The following is a 16,727-nucleotide window of genomic DNA, read 5'->3' as shown; positions in this document are numbered from 1 at the left end:
TTTATATTTGGAAGAGTTGCATGGTGCTAAGCACTGCTTAAATGTAATTAATGGTTACTAATGTTTGCATGTTGCTACACTTTGATAAAACCACGGTTGTGTGAGTCTTCATGATGCTCAGCTCCGTTTAACTGGTTTGTATGACACTAAGCAATGCAGTGCTTTTTTGAATGTTGCTAAATGACATGTAAGGGCAGGGAAACAGCCTATATTAAGGCCAATAGGCTAGAATTCTGCAACAGTTGTTGGAGTCTTTCTGACTGTCAGTAAGTCAGGTGGTATTGGTAAGGGTGCCAGCTTTTGAGCACAGAGATGGGGTGTGTAGGAGTCCAGGGTTTTTTTTGGGCTCCTGATATGCAATTATGAACCTAGGCTGCTGCAGGGCAATTACTAGGGTTCAGAATGCAAGGCTGAAGCCTAGGATTGGTTGGCCAGAGAACGTACCAGTGCTACTGTTATCCCCTGCACTGATGAGCAGTGTCATCACCACTATGATGACCTGAAGCATAGAAAGTGGGGAATTTTGGACACCTGGGTCCAAGAGGCCAGGGCTGGGCATGCCCCAGACATATGTAAGTTATGTAAGTATTTCTTCCACTATTTTACTAAAATTCAAGCTGAATCTGTGAAAACCTGGTGTGCCTCTCTCCCAACAGCTGCAGATGAGAGGGCTTGCAACATGCAGTCTCATGCCGGGCGCCTGACCAGGTTGCGCCGTGAGTGTGGTAAGTACGGATATATTATGCTAACTGTAGTGCAATAAACAGTAAACACTGTGCTGCACTAAAAAATAAACAAAAACTGTAGTACAATAAAGAATAAACAATACAAACTGTAGTGCAATCAAATGGACAATTAGAACTGTAGTGCAATGAATGAACAATAAAAACTGTGGTGCAGCAACCAATAAACAATATCAATAACAGTAAGCAAAAAGGTGTAAAGCAGGATTGTGGTCTCATAACATAATTGCAGTAGAGGTGTATGCATTGCATGTCTATGGTAAGGTTGCTTCGTCAACTGTAAAACTGTAAAAGTGTAATAATTGTAGAATGCAAAAGTAATGGCCTGAGAAATGTACTGCACAACTCATAGTATAGTTCAAAGCTGTCTCCATGCCAATTTCAGTCACATAATGCTCTCTTTTCCTCCCACTCTAGGAAAAAAAGGTATATGGTTGAGGTAGCCCACTTTATGGGCAGATATCATGTGTAGATTTCCCAAATAATTAACACCAGTACCAATAAAGTGTTAAGCAGGATTGTCATGCCCTAATTAAATCTGTCTTAATATTAGCAGTAGGCTGCATTCATTGCATGTCTGTTCTAAGTTACTGCAGTCAATTGTTACATTATTTGCAGATGTCCCCTGTAGTCACAGGTTTTGGGTTCTACTCCCATGTCTGCCAACAAAGCCATGACAGCTGTCAAGTCTACTTAATGTACACAAACATACCTCTCAACTGTTGTGATTTTTTGTAATGTAATTACAACCACCTAGTCTGTCTGGTCCATGATTACCAGATAAATGATTGCTTTGCAATACAATGTATTTTCAAATCCATTTACAGAACACTTTGGGAGTCATGTACATGCACATTACATGAAACTGTTCTGTGTAATTGTGTACCTGCAGTTGTTAGTGTTTGGCCTATACTGTCCCATGCTAACAGCTTGAGAAGTATCTATGTGCTACATCAACTATAGAAGAATTGTAGTCACTGCACACCTGTAGAAGTATGTTATTACTAGTCCATTTAGGAATATCATCTGCAATGTCACTAATAGTATGTCTTTCTGTCTCTCTCCCCACCCCTTATCTTCTTTAATTTACTATTGTTATTTATTATTATGATTTAATATTGCTTATTTTGTTAAACTAAATGTTTTTGGGCCTTATGGGTTATTTCATACAGGCTTGCTGTTAACATTCTTACTGTTATGTTATTTATTGTTGTGTTCCACATAATATACCTTAATGTATTTGCATTTTTTTTTTTATTATTTAGCATTAATCAATATTATGCCCCATTCTGTTAATACTAACAATGGTTTGGTTATTACTAACCTTAACTTAATGTTATAACTACTTTACTACAGCATGTCAAGTTTGGCTGGTTCCTTGTGATCCTCCTACCTTGCCTCCTCCAGCCGTGGCACCGGTTCCCAGCACATCTGGAATTCAGCCTGGTGGTACCCCCTTGGCTCCCCCTACACTATCTGTGGTGTCAGGTAGTACCACCCAAAGGGACAGGGATGGGCCCCCCTCTGTGAGTGGTGGTGGAGAAGGAGTTGTCACCTGTGATGAACTGCTGGGTTTGGTGCATGGAATTGTCTTCCATGAGTTTGGACGATGCCTGCACCAGATGAAGAGCATGCTGGCCATTCTGGTGGGACAGGCTCACCCTGAAGCCCAGCCTCCACCTCTGTCACCCTTGGGCCAGTGACAGAGCATTGCCAGACCTCTCAACCATACCAAATTCCTCAGTTTTTACCAGTTTTGAAGACAAAATAATGGGATTCCACAAATTCCTGAGTGGCCCCTTCAATTCCCCAATTTTTTTTTTTTGCTTATTATTATTTTTGTGTGTGTGTGTGTGTGTGTGTGTGTGTGTGTGTGTGTGTGTTAATACAAATTTAAATTTATGGCTGACATCACCACGTGCATAATGAGCCTTCAGGGGCATGAGTATGTGTGATGATATCAGCTTCGTTGGTCAGACTGAAGGAAATATAGCAGCAATGGCAGTTGTGAAAATTAAGTTTCAGTCCATCCAGCACCCTCCCACATGCCATGGGCTCCCAGTCCCAGGTAAGAAATCTATTTCAAAACACTCATTGGAAGCAATAGCTATTTTATTTAAGCAGACGGCCACCACTCCAGTGTATCATTAGCTTTCAATCTATTACGCACAGTGTTATTTTATTTAAGCAGAGTGGTTCATGGTTCATTGGTGTATTAAGCAGTGGCAGCAGCTGATTTATTGAGAGTTCTATTATGCTCGGCTTTTCTAATTCCAGCAGATATTTATTTAAGTTCATTGATGTATTAAGCAGTGGCAGGCAGCAGCTAATTTATTTAAGCAAAGAGATCTTCTATTACGCTCAGCTTTCTAAGCAGTGGTTCGTATTTTATTTAAGCAGTTTATTACACGTTATGTTATTTAAGCACAGTACACTTGTCGCTATGTTATAGCTTTCTGTTATGTTATTTAATCAGAGTACGCTCGGTATTATGTTGTTTAAGCAGAGTGGTTTGCTGTTTGCTTTCTGTTATGTTATTCAAGCAGACTGCAGAGTACGCTTGGTGTTATGTTATAGCTTTTTGTTATGTTATTTAAGTAGAGTACTCTTGGTGTTATGCTACTTAAGCAGAGTGGGTTGCTGTTAGCTTTCTAATTCCAGCAGCTATTTTATTTAAGTTTGCTGGTGTACTAACCAGTGTCAGCAGCTAATTTATTTAAACATGCTCGGCTTTATAAGCAATGGCTCATATTTGTTGCGCGTATGTTATTCAAGCAGAATATGCTCAATGTTATGTTATAGCTTTCTGTTATGTTATTTAAGCAGAGTGGTTTGCTCTTAGCTTTCTAATTCCAGCAGCTATTTTATTGAAGTTTGTTGGTGTATTAAGCATTGGCAGCAGCTAATTTACTTGTACGTGTGTGTTTGGTGTATTAAGCAGTGGCAGCAGCTAATTTATGTGTGTGTGTGTGTGTGTGTGTGTGTGTGTGTGTGTGTGTGTGTGTGTGTGTGTGTGTGTGTGTGTGTGTGTGCATGTGTGTTTGGTGTATTAAGCAGTGGCTGTAGGTAATTTATTTATGTGTGTTTGGTGTATTAAGCAGTGGCAGCAGCTAATTTATTTGTGTGTGTTCGGTGGTGTATAAAGCAGTGGCAGGCAAAGAATAAATTATTTCTGTCTTTACACACACAAACACACACACACACACACACACACACACACACACACACACACACACACACACACACACACACACACACACACACATACTTATTTTCCAATTAATCATTGGTAGGTTAGCAGCATTTTCACTAGATTTTTTAAAGGTCGTCATTTTGAGGACATCTGTAGTAAGTAAATCATGGGTGTACATAACAAACATAACAGCCTGCATTATATTCATTGCATTTTAAGTGTCTGCAGTAAAAAAATGCCCCATTTAGGGATAACTGGTGGTTAGATCATTTGCTCAGGCTCAAACTCTGTACCTTAACTACAGAAAGCAAGAGCCTGAATCCTCTACCCAACCACCAAGATGTTAAAAAAGTTGAGTTTCAGGGAGATGAATGCAAAGCTTTAAACTGTCCAGATTTTTTGCCTCATATTTTATATCTGTTCCTCATAAAACCTGTGATTTTCTGGTAAATCAGTGAGCACTGAATTCACTATATAATGACAGTTATTTAAGTTTTAGTATTCGTATCCTTCAAAACATGCATGGTAACACAACACCTTTTTTTCCAGCAACTTTATAAGATTACCACAGCAAGAGGCTCTCCGGTGCCTTCTGTGGAGTCTGCATGTCCTCCTGCATTGGGTTTTCCAGGTGCCGTTTCTTCCCAGATTACAAAGACATGCATCTGGAGCCTTTCTCCCCGGGCCTCCGCTGAAAATTGGCTTTGTTCCAAGTCGGACTTTCCCGGTTAACAAATGATAAATAAAAATAAATGAATTACACAAGCAATGTTTAAAATTTGTCCCTAGTTTTGGTCCTTTGTATACCCATTAATTTTGGCTTTGCCCAGATTTCTTGTGCTCAAAGGTTGAGCTGTATTAATAGCTATTATTGTTGAGCTGACAGTAGAATGTGAGGCTAAGTTGAACTCTGTCTGTGCTAGGATCAGTGGAACTCCTCTAGCATTTCACTGTTCTGAAGATCTGATACCGCCATATAGTGCAATTCATTCTGATAATCGTAATGGCTTTGCGACTACTAGCCATGGTTCTTACAATCGTCCTGGGCACCTGAAGCCAAAATGGAGTGATCCTTTTGCATTATTTGTCAGGATTTTGATAAACGTTCTTTAGTTATGTACTACTAAATGGTATCCCAGAATTCCATTGGAGTGGTGGGGTTACATAATTAAATTTTTTGTTAATTATTGTATAGATTTGTATCTATTTTTCATGGTCCTTTGTCCAAATTTTTGATGTTTCCAGGTTAAGAGGTATGAGCAGTGCCAACATTCCCATGGGTGGGGATGTGAGTCAAGTTGCTTCCTTGTGGAGGCACATAGGCTGTTATTCCACAACACCCTCCCCATCCAAGGTGTTTACACCCCTCTTGTGTCACACACCACCCCTGGCTGCTGTGTTGTCTGTCTTGTCTATCAGCAAAAGCTTTCTCACTTACCCAACTTACCTCCCCCACAAGTACCTATTACCCTTTCCAAACATTCCACTCTCACCTAAAAAAAAAAAAAATGAGCACACGTCCCCCCCCAAAAAAAATATATTGTCCTATACATAGTTTTCCACTTCACACCCAGTTCCACTGGACACACATAATTTGGTCCAATTGGGTTAACAACACAATTATGTTGACCTCATCCCTCTCTCTGAAGGGTGAAAGTCCAAAGTAATCCACAAATTCTGTCAAAGTGCACAGTTGTTGCTGTACAAGAAATGGATAGCTGTGGTTCTTTCCTACATCCTTCCTGCACATACCTACCTGCCTTTCAGTATGTTTCTCCCCTGATTGTGCCCCATTTCACTACTTTCTTATAGGTTCATAGGTTCATAGGTTCATACTAGGCTATCTGCCCTAGGGCATTTATAAGCCTAGCCAGAGTGTGTTTGGCTTTTTTAAATTAATTTTGCTATGCCCTTTTTCGAGGTTAGTATACTGTACCTCTGTCTAACAGTGACACAGAAGTGATACCCAGGGTAAACCTACGATCTCCCATCCACTCATCAAGATTCCTCTTGAAGAGAGTCAATGAGGGACTCTGCCTAACCTGGACTGGGTTTTATTCCAGAGTGAAGGAGCCCTCTGGGTTAATCTGTCCCTCCAGCATGTCCTATTTATTTCAGTGCTGAGGTTTAAGTCTCTTGAGCACGTTGGGATTTGATTTTCTGAAGTGCAGCATGTCCATTAATTCCAGGTTGGACATGGCTTTATACGTCAAGCACAGATCGCCTCTGAGCAGGCGGTATGCCACTGAGTAGAGCTGGAGTTTCTTTAACCGGGCAGCATATGGCATCTGTTTGAGCCCTTTGATCCTCTTGGTGAGGTACTTTTGGGGTCTTGCCAGTTGCTGCAGGTGTCTGGTAAGATACATCCCAAAAGGGGCACTGTACCCAATTATGGGCCTGATGAGGGATGAGTAAAGAGGCACGATGACCTCCCCTGATCTAGATGTGAATCCCTTCATGATTAGGTGGGCTATATAAAATGTTTTTCTAACCACTTTGGCCATGTGGTTGTCGAATGAGAGATTGCTATCAACTTGGGTCCCCAGGTCCCTAATTACTTCTTCTGTACTTAATGGATTACCACCTATGTGATAATTTGTGGGCACTTTGTTTTGGGGATGACTATACACTTTTTGGCATTTAGCATGAGGCCATGGCTCTGGCACCAGTTGTCTGTTTCTATGAGGCCCTTTTGGAGGATGCTTGTGTCGGCTGGAGAGTCGATTATGGCACCCAGTTTGCGGTCATCTGTGAACTTGGTCAGCTACAGTCCTTCGTTGGCCTGTACCTCCGGAAATATATATACCGAACAAGAGAGGTCCCAGGACTGAGCCTTGTAGGACGCCACTTGTAAATGGTTTGGAGTCTGACATGGCTCCAGCAATTCTGACCATGTGGGTTCTGTCCTTGAGCCAGTTTGCAACCCATCTAGTGACATAGGGGTTTATATTTAAGCTGGTGAGCTTATCTATAATGCCCGAGTGGGGTATTGTATCGAAGGCTTTTGTGAGGTCCAGGTAGGCTGTGTGGCCTCATCAATGGCCTTGGTGACTGTTTCAAAGAAAGTTTAAGAGGCAGGATCTGCCCTTAACAAAGCCGAACTGGATAGGATCCAGTGTCTGTAGGTCCCCAATATCTTTATTTATGAGGTCCATGATGATCTTTCCATAGCTTTGCAGACCAAGCTAGTCAGGCTTATGGGGTGATAGTTTCCAGGATCCGTTGAGGCACCACCTTTGTGGAGAGGGACCACTGTTGCTGTATGCCACTCTTTGGGTACATATCCTGTAGTAAGGCTGAAATTGAACAGTAGTTTTATGTTTGGGTTTAGCTCTTCTTGGATTTCATGTAGGACGCAGCCGGACAACCGCCTGGTCCCATTGATGCTGTGTTTTTGCTTTGGAGAGGGCTCTTACCTCAGCATCTGAGATGTCAGGAGGCACACTGCTGGGATAGATATTTGCCCTTTTGGTGGGGAAGGGGGGAGAAGTTTGCACTGAACCTGTCAGCTAGGATGTTGGCAATGTCTGTGGGTTCGGTGTATTTTTTGTCATTTTTGGACTAATTCTGAGCATATCTGGGAATTCCCGCCCAGGATCCTAACATAACTAAAGAAAACCTTGTGATTATCTCCTCATTTTCTTTTCTTTATATACATGGCGCATTGTGCAACTTTGCTAAGCTCAGCTAAATGGAGCTATACTGATATATTTGTTTTAAATGATAATAAACATGTACAAAATAAACACCTGTCCCCTATTTCAAACCCCAAACCATCACACCTGCAAACCACTGCATTAACCTGCCATGTCACATAGCTGTTAGCTAAAAGCAGATGGTTTAAGCAAAACATAGTAACTGCAAGTTACAGTCATTATGTGCATTTAAGCAGAACTGCGCATTGCGCCACATCGTGCAAATTTGCTTAAAGAGTAATACAAAAAATGGGAGTGTACCTCGGAGTCTGGTGCAAGAGTACACAAGTAGAAAGCCAAACACAGAATAATGGATGTAAGTGAGATCTCTAATATCAGGTAAATGTGCCTTTTATCAGCAACATTTAGAAATACACCTGCTAAGGAATTAATGGCAAAATACATATTCAACTGGGACCATGGTGCAGAAATACATCCATATAAAGCCATGCACATAATGATGGATGCAAAAAAAGTATGTCACAGCCTGTATGTATGCACTTATATACTGAAAATATACCCAGTGTAACAGTCATTCAGTAGCTCAGTCTGTTAAATGCCTTGCAAACAGTACATTTTGCCACACACAGCCCAGGGTTCAAATCCAGGGGTGTGTAGCATTTAAATTACATTATTATGAAGCCATCAAGTAATGACTGAGTCGTGCACTCTTTACCCATCTAATGGATTTCAAATTAAATGTCTGCTTTTCACTGATGGAAGTCATAGGCCTGCAGATAGGAGCACATTTCACATATCCCTATAACAAAACTATAAGTGCATAAAGTGTCAGGTCATGCTTTAATATGCATTCAAAGAGGATTTTAACTCAGGTATTGCAAATGAGGGCCACTAATATCACAGTGCAGCACACAACCCTTTCATACTCAAACTGCAAATTAGCATAGCTGCACAACTAACATATACATATGAAGCCCCTGCTTGTAACAAGGACTGCCAGCATACATGTTCCAAATGAGTACCAGACTGTAAGACATGGCCTGGCAATTGCCAAGATGGTGGACATAATGTTATATTTATCCCCTATGTTGCTCTAGTATACAGCAAACATGTTGCCTAGTACTCTGTTAGTGATACCATTAACTAATATACTTACCTTAAACACATGCCTTAATTGGAGTAGAAAGGGTAGCCTCACTCTGGCTCTGCCTCTACAACAAGACTGACACAGCTCCTACAGTTACTCCTACAGCTTGTTGTCCTACAAAGTGTTCACACTCTCTGCCTATGTCTATTATTTGCAGCAGCAGTGGCTGCAGCCTGTAGCAGATGCATCTCTATGTAAAAGTACCTGCTACAGACCTACCCTCTGCAATGATGTAGTCTCCTCACCCCAATAATGTCCAGCACAACATAACGCAAAGGGTTTCATATCTACACAAAGGCCTTATATCTTGCACAGTGGTTGCATGTCATTGGCTGATGATAGTGCAAATCAGCTGTGTTCGCTGCGATTAGCATTTCAGAACCACAGATTGCTTAACAGGCAATCACCTGGTAATGAGAAGCATGTTAAAAAGGCAAACAGCTGCCCATGGGAAACATTCTGCATGAGACTTTCTTCACACAGAACACGTGCTTGCAAAATATTAAACATCACCACATATCAACAGAGGAGTTTTGCACTCCATCAGGTATGTAACCTTTTTGTTTACAACAGGATGCAGATGTGTAAATATACTTATGGGGAATAGGGATTACAGTACTAAGCCTTTCTTAGAACTGTGATAATGACATGTCATTAATCTCCAGATTTGTTACACCTACAGAGGACATATAATACACCAAGGATGGAATGTTTTTTGTCATTGTGGACCCATAGTCTTGTGGGACTGTCCCTTTATAGTGGTAGCTACAGTAAATGTGAGATATATGGATGTATTACCTTGTTGTGGTGCAACATGCCAATGGTACTGACATTACCTCTCTCTCAACTTTTCACAGGTCCATCAGGTATCAGACAAGGCCATGGTCCTGCTCCTGGCAAGTACAACACTGTTTTGTTATAGATGTAGGTTTACAGCAGTGTAATCTGTAAAGTATCATCACAGGCCTGTTGCCTGGATTGCTGTATTGTCTGCATGATTGCCAACTGCACAGATATTTTCTGACTGTACACACTTTACAGTCATACCCATGCCTTGTAGGTTTGACCACACTGATAGATGTGACAGTATTGTCAGGACATTATAGATTGTCATATGTGCCAACTGTGCAGAGTCTTCACAAATGTCAACAGTGTACCTCATTGCTGCTGATGAGATTGCTGTGCAAATAGCTTTTATTTACAAGTAACTACAGCTGCTGTGGGAAAAGTAATGTCCTCTTTTCCTACTATATAAGGTAGGGTTTTCTACATGTCTGTAATAATGACAACAGTGTACAGAGCTTTACATATATTACAACATAGTACTGCAGAGCATAAAAGTGCAGGTATTAATGTACCACTTTTTCCTTTGTTATCACAGTTGACTGGGGTTGGTCTCTGTCCCCTATACAACCTGATGTCAGTGTCTCTTCAGATTCTGATTATGATGGTGGCCAGAGTGAGGCACTTGTGGGGGTTTCAGGGGCTGAATCTGTCCCAGAAGTTGACACGCCTGTTCTGTCCTCATTGTCACTCCACACAGTCAGTATGCCCACACATATCCAGTCCCTGGAGGTCACAGATATTGGAAAGCCAGATGGTGGGGACACTGAACAGGAAAGTGAGAAAACTATGGCTCCAGTGAGTGTAGACACTGGCCATAGCCAAAGAGCTGGTGAGGTTTCACACAGGTGGATTGATAGGGATGCTTGTAGGTGGCCTGCTGTCTGTCCACCACCTGTTGCAGATGTCACATCATAGGTCACTCAACACATGTTTCTGGCCATCATGGAGGCACAGGCACATTCTGAAAGGAACTACAGACATATGCTTAGGGTTATGGATGCAGCACAGTCGGACATCCATGACTGCCTCCACCTCATTGCTGACACCCTGGATAGGTTCACTGATGCAGTAGAAAGAAGGTGGGCTGAGACTGATCACACACTATCTGTCTTGAACGAACAGTGTCTGTGCTGGAATGTGTGGTTGGAGTTGAGCATCAGACTCATGGATGTGGTCAGCAACTCCATCTACTGAGAGTCCATATGGCCATGCACAATCACGCTCCCATAGTGGCAGTACATCCAGCACTACACAGGGGAGTGTACTATCCACACCAAGATGTGGCACTCCGTGGGTGTATGGTCCTGGGTATTCCAATGGAGGACATGGTCCCAGCAGACAGCAGTTGCCATCAGGTGCTAGCATCACTTCTGACCTTGGGTATGGAAGTGCCAGTGCAACTCCTGGCAGAGCCAGTTCCCATGTTCGGGGCCAGAGACGGTGAACTGTCAGCTCTACCATGCATGGTTCAATGCTATCCAACATACACACATGTAGGGCTAGTACTAACCTTGACTGTGTCCATGCACACACTCACTCACCACTGTCAAATTCAGGTCAATCCCAGACACACAGGGCACATTTCTATGGTCCATCTTGCCTGCTTCCCTTCCTGACTCACACACATACTTTCAACCTATTGGGTCAGCCTAGGCCTTCTGCACCCCCACACATCTCTCAGTGCAAGTGATGACACCTGTGCCACACCCCTGTCATCCTCATCATCGATGTAGGAAAATGAATCTATGTGTCTGATGCACAGGTTGTCTATATAAATTAAAATGTACTTGTGTAATGCAGTGTTGTTTTGCCATGCTACTTGTATTGGTTAATGACAGATACTCTATGCTGACATTTGTAATGAGAAAGCCACATAATTGTGTGTACCTTATGTTGTATGATGTTGTAATGGCTGTATACTTAAACAATGAAAGGTGAGACATGGACCTATTTATGTTTCTATTTCAGGATTCTGTTGGGGACACCTATGGATACACAGAGGTAATAAAGCCATAGACATCACAGTACAGGGTGGAATGTCAGCACAGAACAAATATGCCTTTAGCAGGGTACAGCAATATAGGTTTATGGCTTCATAGGTTCATATGTGTATAAGAGGCTAACAAGGACAATGACAGCATTCAGCATACTCATGCATTCCCAATCTGTGTAAAGGTGCCTGATACCCTTGATAAGTGTCACCGGGGTTTTGAGAGCTAACACATCTACAAGCTGTGGTGATAGAGATGACCCATCTACAAATGTCCTGTGTCCATTACAGACATTTGTCCTACAACAATTATGATTGTCTTGTTCTGTATCCCATTGTGTAACTTGAACATGATGTATGTCACAGCAGATGTGTGCTTTACATGCATGGGGGGCCTGTTACATATAGGGTGCACTGTCTGTGTTACATACCTGTCTCTCCAGCATGTAGTATTTATACCACAGTGATGGTGTAGGTGTGTAGAACAGGTAAGATGTGTTAGCCCTGTCATGGATACACAGGAGGTACACTGTGGGATCTGACACCTCCCTGTATGGCAGCCATACACATCCTCTCCAAAACATTATGGAGACAGACTAAACATGTATAGTCTTGACATGGACTATACGTGTCATGTTATCTACAATGTGTATTGGGTACAATGTGTATTGGTTTACGATGGAACCTGTGTGGCTACTACAGTTGTAAGATATGCCCGTGTAGTGACACAGCAAGGGTGCCATTGCACCCAATGATAGGTGTGATGAGTGCCAAATTCAGTATAACAATGACAGTCTAAGATCTACATCCCATGCTTTTCTGTATAGGTTGTACTAAATTGAATTAATCCCCACATCTTACTGACCAGTGAAAGTCAAAGGCTACATTACTCTCTATGTCCAAAAGTCCATGACTAATGGCTCAAGTGTGCGGGCACTACTATATTTTACAGGGGTGGTTGACTTCCCAAAGGATCATATTGTACAGTCATTGGCATTTAGTATTTGTCAGTGGCTCAGTGAGCAACTGAATGTGTGTCTCAGGCCATCCTGGATAACTGTTGGTTCTGTGTGGGATTCAGTGACACCTCCTGATATGCATTCACCTGCTAATGTAGTCAGTCAGAGGCACTGACACTGGTCATGACTGCAGAGAAGGGAATGGCTAGAAGGGGTACACTATCTATGATGTCTGGGCAAATCCACAGGTGACTGGCTTCATTGTAGTGTAGGTCTCCCAATGCTATCTTCCCAGAGTATGACTGTCAGACACTTGCTATCCACCAGCTGGCATAACAGTCTGTAGATAACCTACAGAGTTGCCAGCAAGGCCTGCTGGCCTAATATTTTCGAACACCTTGTTAGGCCATGGTAAACAAAGTGAGTCATATCCCTGTCATCCATTGCATAGTGTAACACTCAATGGGGTCCACCAGTTAGAGTCGGTAGGCATGATCTGGCCTTGAATCAAACAAACTGTGTTTGGTCTAGTGTCAGTAGGTGTACATTTCCATGCTAACTCTTTTCATGGAGTTTCATACCACATGACTCAGAGATCTGGGGACACTGCTTGGCACTAAGTGTTATTTGTCCTTTGTGCAACTAAATATTCCAGTTACTTCCAGCATGTTCAAAGAGAGTCATCCAAGGTGTTGGTACAAACTACAGACAGACAAGTTAGAGAAGTGTAATATGTATACCCTGTGAAGGCAAGGTGGGGGCTTTACACAGGTATTCTGCAGTTGGACACTACCTGAACAGTGTGTACTGGAAATACACAATTACTTTGTGAAGACTGTGTTAAGCATGGTAGTCCATGGAATTTTTGGTGCCTTACAACTACTAATGGTGGTCTTACTGAAACCTCTCTTACATAGGATACCATGCTCCAATACATTTTCTGTCATCACATGCAAAATGTTACTACACAGTCCATGATGAGAAGGAGGGTGCAGCCTGTTTGCTCATCCACATAGCTGTCCCACATCATTAAATGCTCTGTTTCCTTCACAAACCCTTCTCTAGGTAGATGCCTTGATGAGCAACCTGGGCACTCAGTGCCGCAATATAATGTTGCAATGTCCAGTGACATAGATATCAAGTCTTGCTGAAACAGTCAGCACACTGGCGGTGAGCCATCATAGGTGACAATTTCACAGCTAGTCATGCATCCTGCCCTTCAACAGATTACTGGTGGATATCTGCATGACATGGCTGTGAGGCCCACTGCAGTGGGCTAATGTGTCCACCTGCCACATGTCCTAAGCATGTCTTCCTGTGCAGTTACATACCTGAAACAGATATCTGTGTTCCCACTTCATGTTACACAACAACCAGTGTGCTGTCTGGTTGCTTAACAGGCATTGTATGCTTGTGAGGCCAACCTAATGTCAACAAAGTTGTACAAGTCCTCTATGCATGCACAGGCATCTACATCTTCATTGCAATGTGTGCCTATAAACACTGTATATCAGGCTGTCAACCCCAAGGGTGTGGCAGCATGACCCTAACTTTGCAGGACCTGCTGATGAGATGTAAGGAATGTCCACACCTCTCTACTCCTAAGACACACAAACACATGTGACAAATGTGACTGCATTTCCAACCTTACTGCCATGGTGTCTCCAACAGCAGTCATTACATATGGCAATGAGTATTACACCATAATGTGGTGCTCACATCCTGCACCACCGATACCCACATCACACACCCACATCACACACACCTGCATGTGTCCATCTCCTTACAAGAGACATTGCCAAACAACAGACACCTCAGAAAATCCTACCTCTGGAGAGCACAGTACACCTAATACTGCATGCACCACTCTCACTGGTCAAACACCTGAGGCAAAACACAAAATCACACCTCTTATTCATAGATAATTACATCATGAGACACATTGATGTCTATGTCAAGTGGCTAGGGATATACGTCACCAGACTGTATGAAGACACATGAATGAGCTTAGCCAGTTGGTGTCTCTCAGAGGTATGCACATACTTTTCGGCTGCAGTTGACACTCACCTCGGATGATGGCTGCATACACACGGAAATTGATGGAAGTCAATAATTGCCTTAGCATGTGGTGTCATTGTAAGAGAATCTACTACATGTCTGCCTGGGATGCCTTGCTCAACAGACATCAATGCTTCAGTAGTGATAGCCTTCATCTATCACCCCTGAGATTTGGAGTACCAGCCACATGTGCTGACATCCCCACAATGCATCTTAGATGCCCTATTGAGGGTAAAGTTGGCCATGAGAACACCAGCTTTATACATCATCATGGTTAAGCTGCTACATGCTGGGTATGACAACACTGAACCCCACTCTGTGGAATGTGTCCCCACCCTGGAATATGCAGACATGTGTGCAGTCAAGGACATCTGATTCAAGGCTGTGGACAGCACCACAGCCATACCAGACTATACCTGCATCCATCTCTTCAGACCTCAAAATGACAGTGTGCAAGGTAATACAGGTGGTGTATACATACTCATCAAGGATAGATACACATCCAGATGCTGTGAAACACTGTGATTTCCCAGAGACACTGCATGTGCCATTCACTACTGGAAGGATACATAATCAAGCAATAGCTGGCTACAGGAGCAGATCCATGAATCCAGACACCCATTGTGCATATTTGTATGTATGTGTGTCTATCAAGCTATATCATTGCACAATGGTTTGGGTGGCATTAAGTTACTGCCACCTGTGTTGCTTAGTTGTGCTGCAGCTCACTTGCCCAAAGGTTAGTCCACATCCTTAACAACAATGGCCTGGAGCAGTGCCATGGTATCTCCACAAGGGGAACCAACATACTGCATCATGTGTTTACCGATATGGGAGACCACTGCAGTCAACCAATGTGAGGTCCTCCCTGGTGGGATCTGACCACAGATCAGTCTCATTAAAACTACCAGCAGTAACCCCCCTTGGAGACAATACATATAAATATATATTACCTCTTGTGGGATGGTTTGCATAGCTTGACTGAACCCCCCCCCTCAGATGGGACAGACAAGTATGCAGGGCTCTACACCCCTGTGTTATGCCAGCAGCATTACAACTACATGAACTTGGCTGTACCTGACAGGAGGAACATAGGTTCCTCGTGGCACAGTAAACCTGCCTAGTGGACAACTGCCATTATCACGCTGTATAACAAGAGGTGGGCATTGCTTTGTGACAGTTGGGGTGAGGATGCCCCCCCAAAATGGAGCCACAACATCCTCAGCTAAAACAAGCACATAGTGTTGTTGTGATATTATGTAAACACAATAAGTGACAAAATTAGCTACCCACATAAAGCAGAACCACAACACACAGTGTAGTTACTTGTGTAACCTCAAAGGACAGGCCCAGGTAGTCGGGGAACTCATACATAATGATGCCACATATAATGGATCCGTACTCATAGCTAACCTGTAGTCCCACAGGTTCTGCGTCTACTTCACTCCCCTGTTCCCACCACATGTGACACATGACACTCCTACAACCTGTCCAATAACTTTCATATATAAAAAGCAGGTCATAAATGGCATCTATTGGACATGCTAACATCCCAGGCTGCACCCTACATGGGATCTGACAAGGATTACTAACACCACTTAGAACACCATGCAATCATACTGAAACCACTGGCTGCACCCCAGCTGACTGGACAGTAGCAACTGTTATACCCTTGCATAAAGGTGGTGCATCCATTGACCACCACAACTATAGACCTCTTTGTCTGAGTATCAATAGCTGTATGCCAGTAGGGCTATTCATCATGGAGCTGTTCAGCATACATATTGTGATCTACACACAGTTGACTGTGCACAGTTTGAATATCTAACATGAGGATCATGATTATTAAACGTGGTGGACATTTCTGACGCAGTCATCAAGGACCTGGGTGAGGGGACATCAGGGCATACAACCCCCTGGACTGAGCCAAGCTGTCTGACTATATCCCCCACTCAGGCATCATTTACAAAGCACACACTTAGGCATCAACAGTACTATCAGTGTAGGAATCACTAAGTGGCCCATTGATGGCACACATGCTCAACATAGGGATATCCACCTCAAATAGCTGATCTGTACGCAGCAGTATTCAACAGGCTCAGTCCTGGGTCCACTACTGCTTGGAATCCATTTTA

This window comes from Protopterus annectens, chromosome 1.part0, assembly GCF_019279795.1.
Source record: "Protopterus annectens isolate FY-2018-M chromosome 1.part0, PAN1.0, whole genome shotgun sequence".
Lineage (NCBI taxonomy): Eukaryota > Metazoa > Chordata > Ceratodontiformes > Protopteridae > Protopterus > Protopterus annectens.
The sequence above is the reverse complement of the archived record's forward strand: the minus strand, read 5'-3'. Positions refer to the sequence as shown.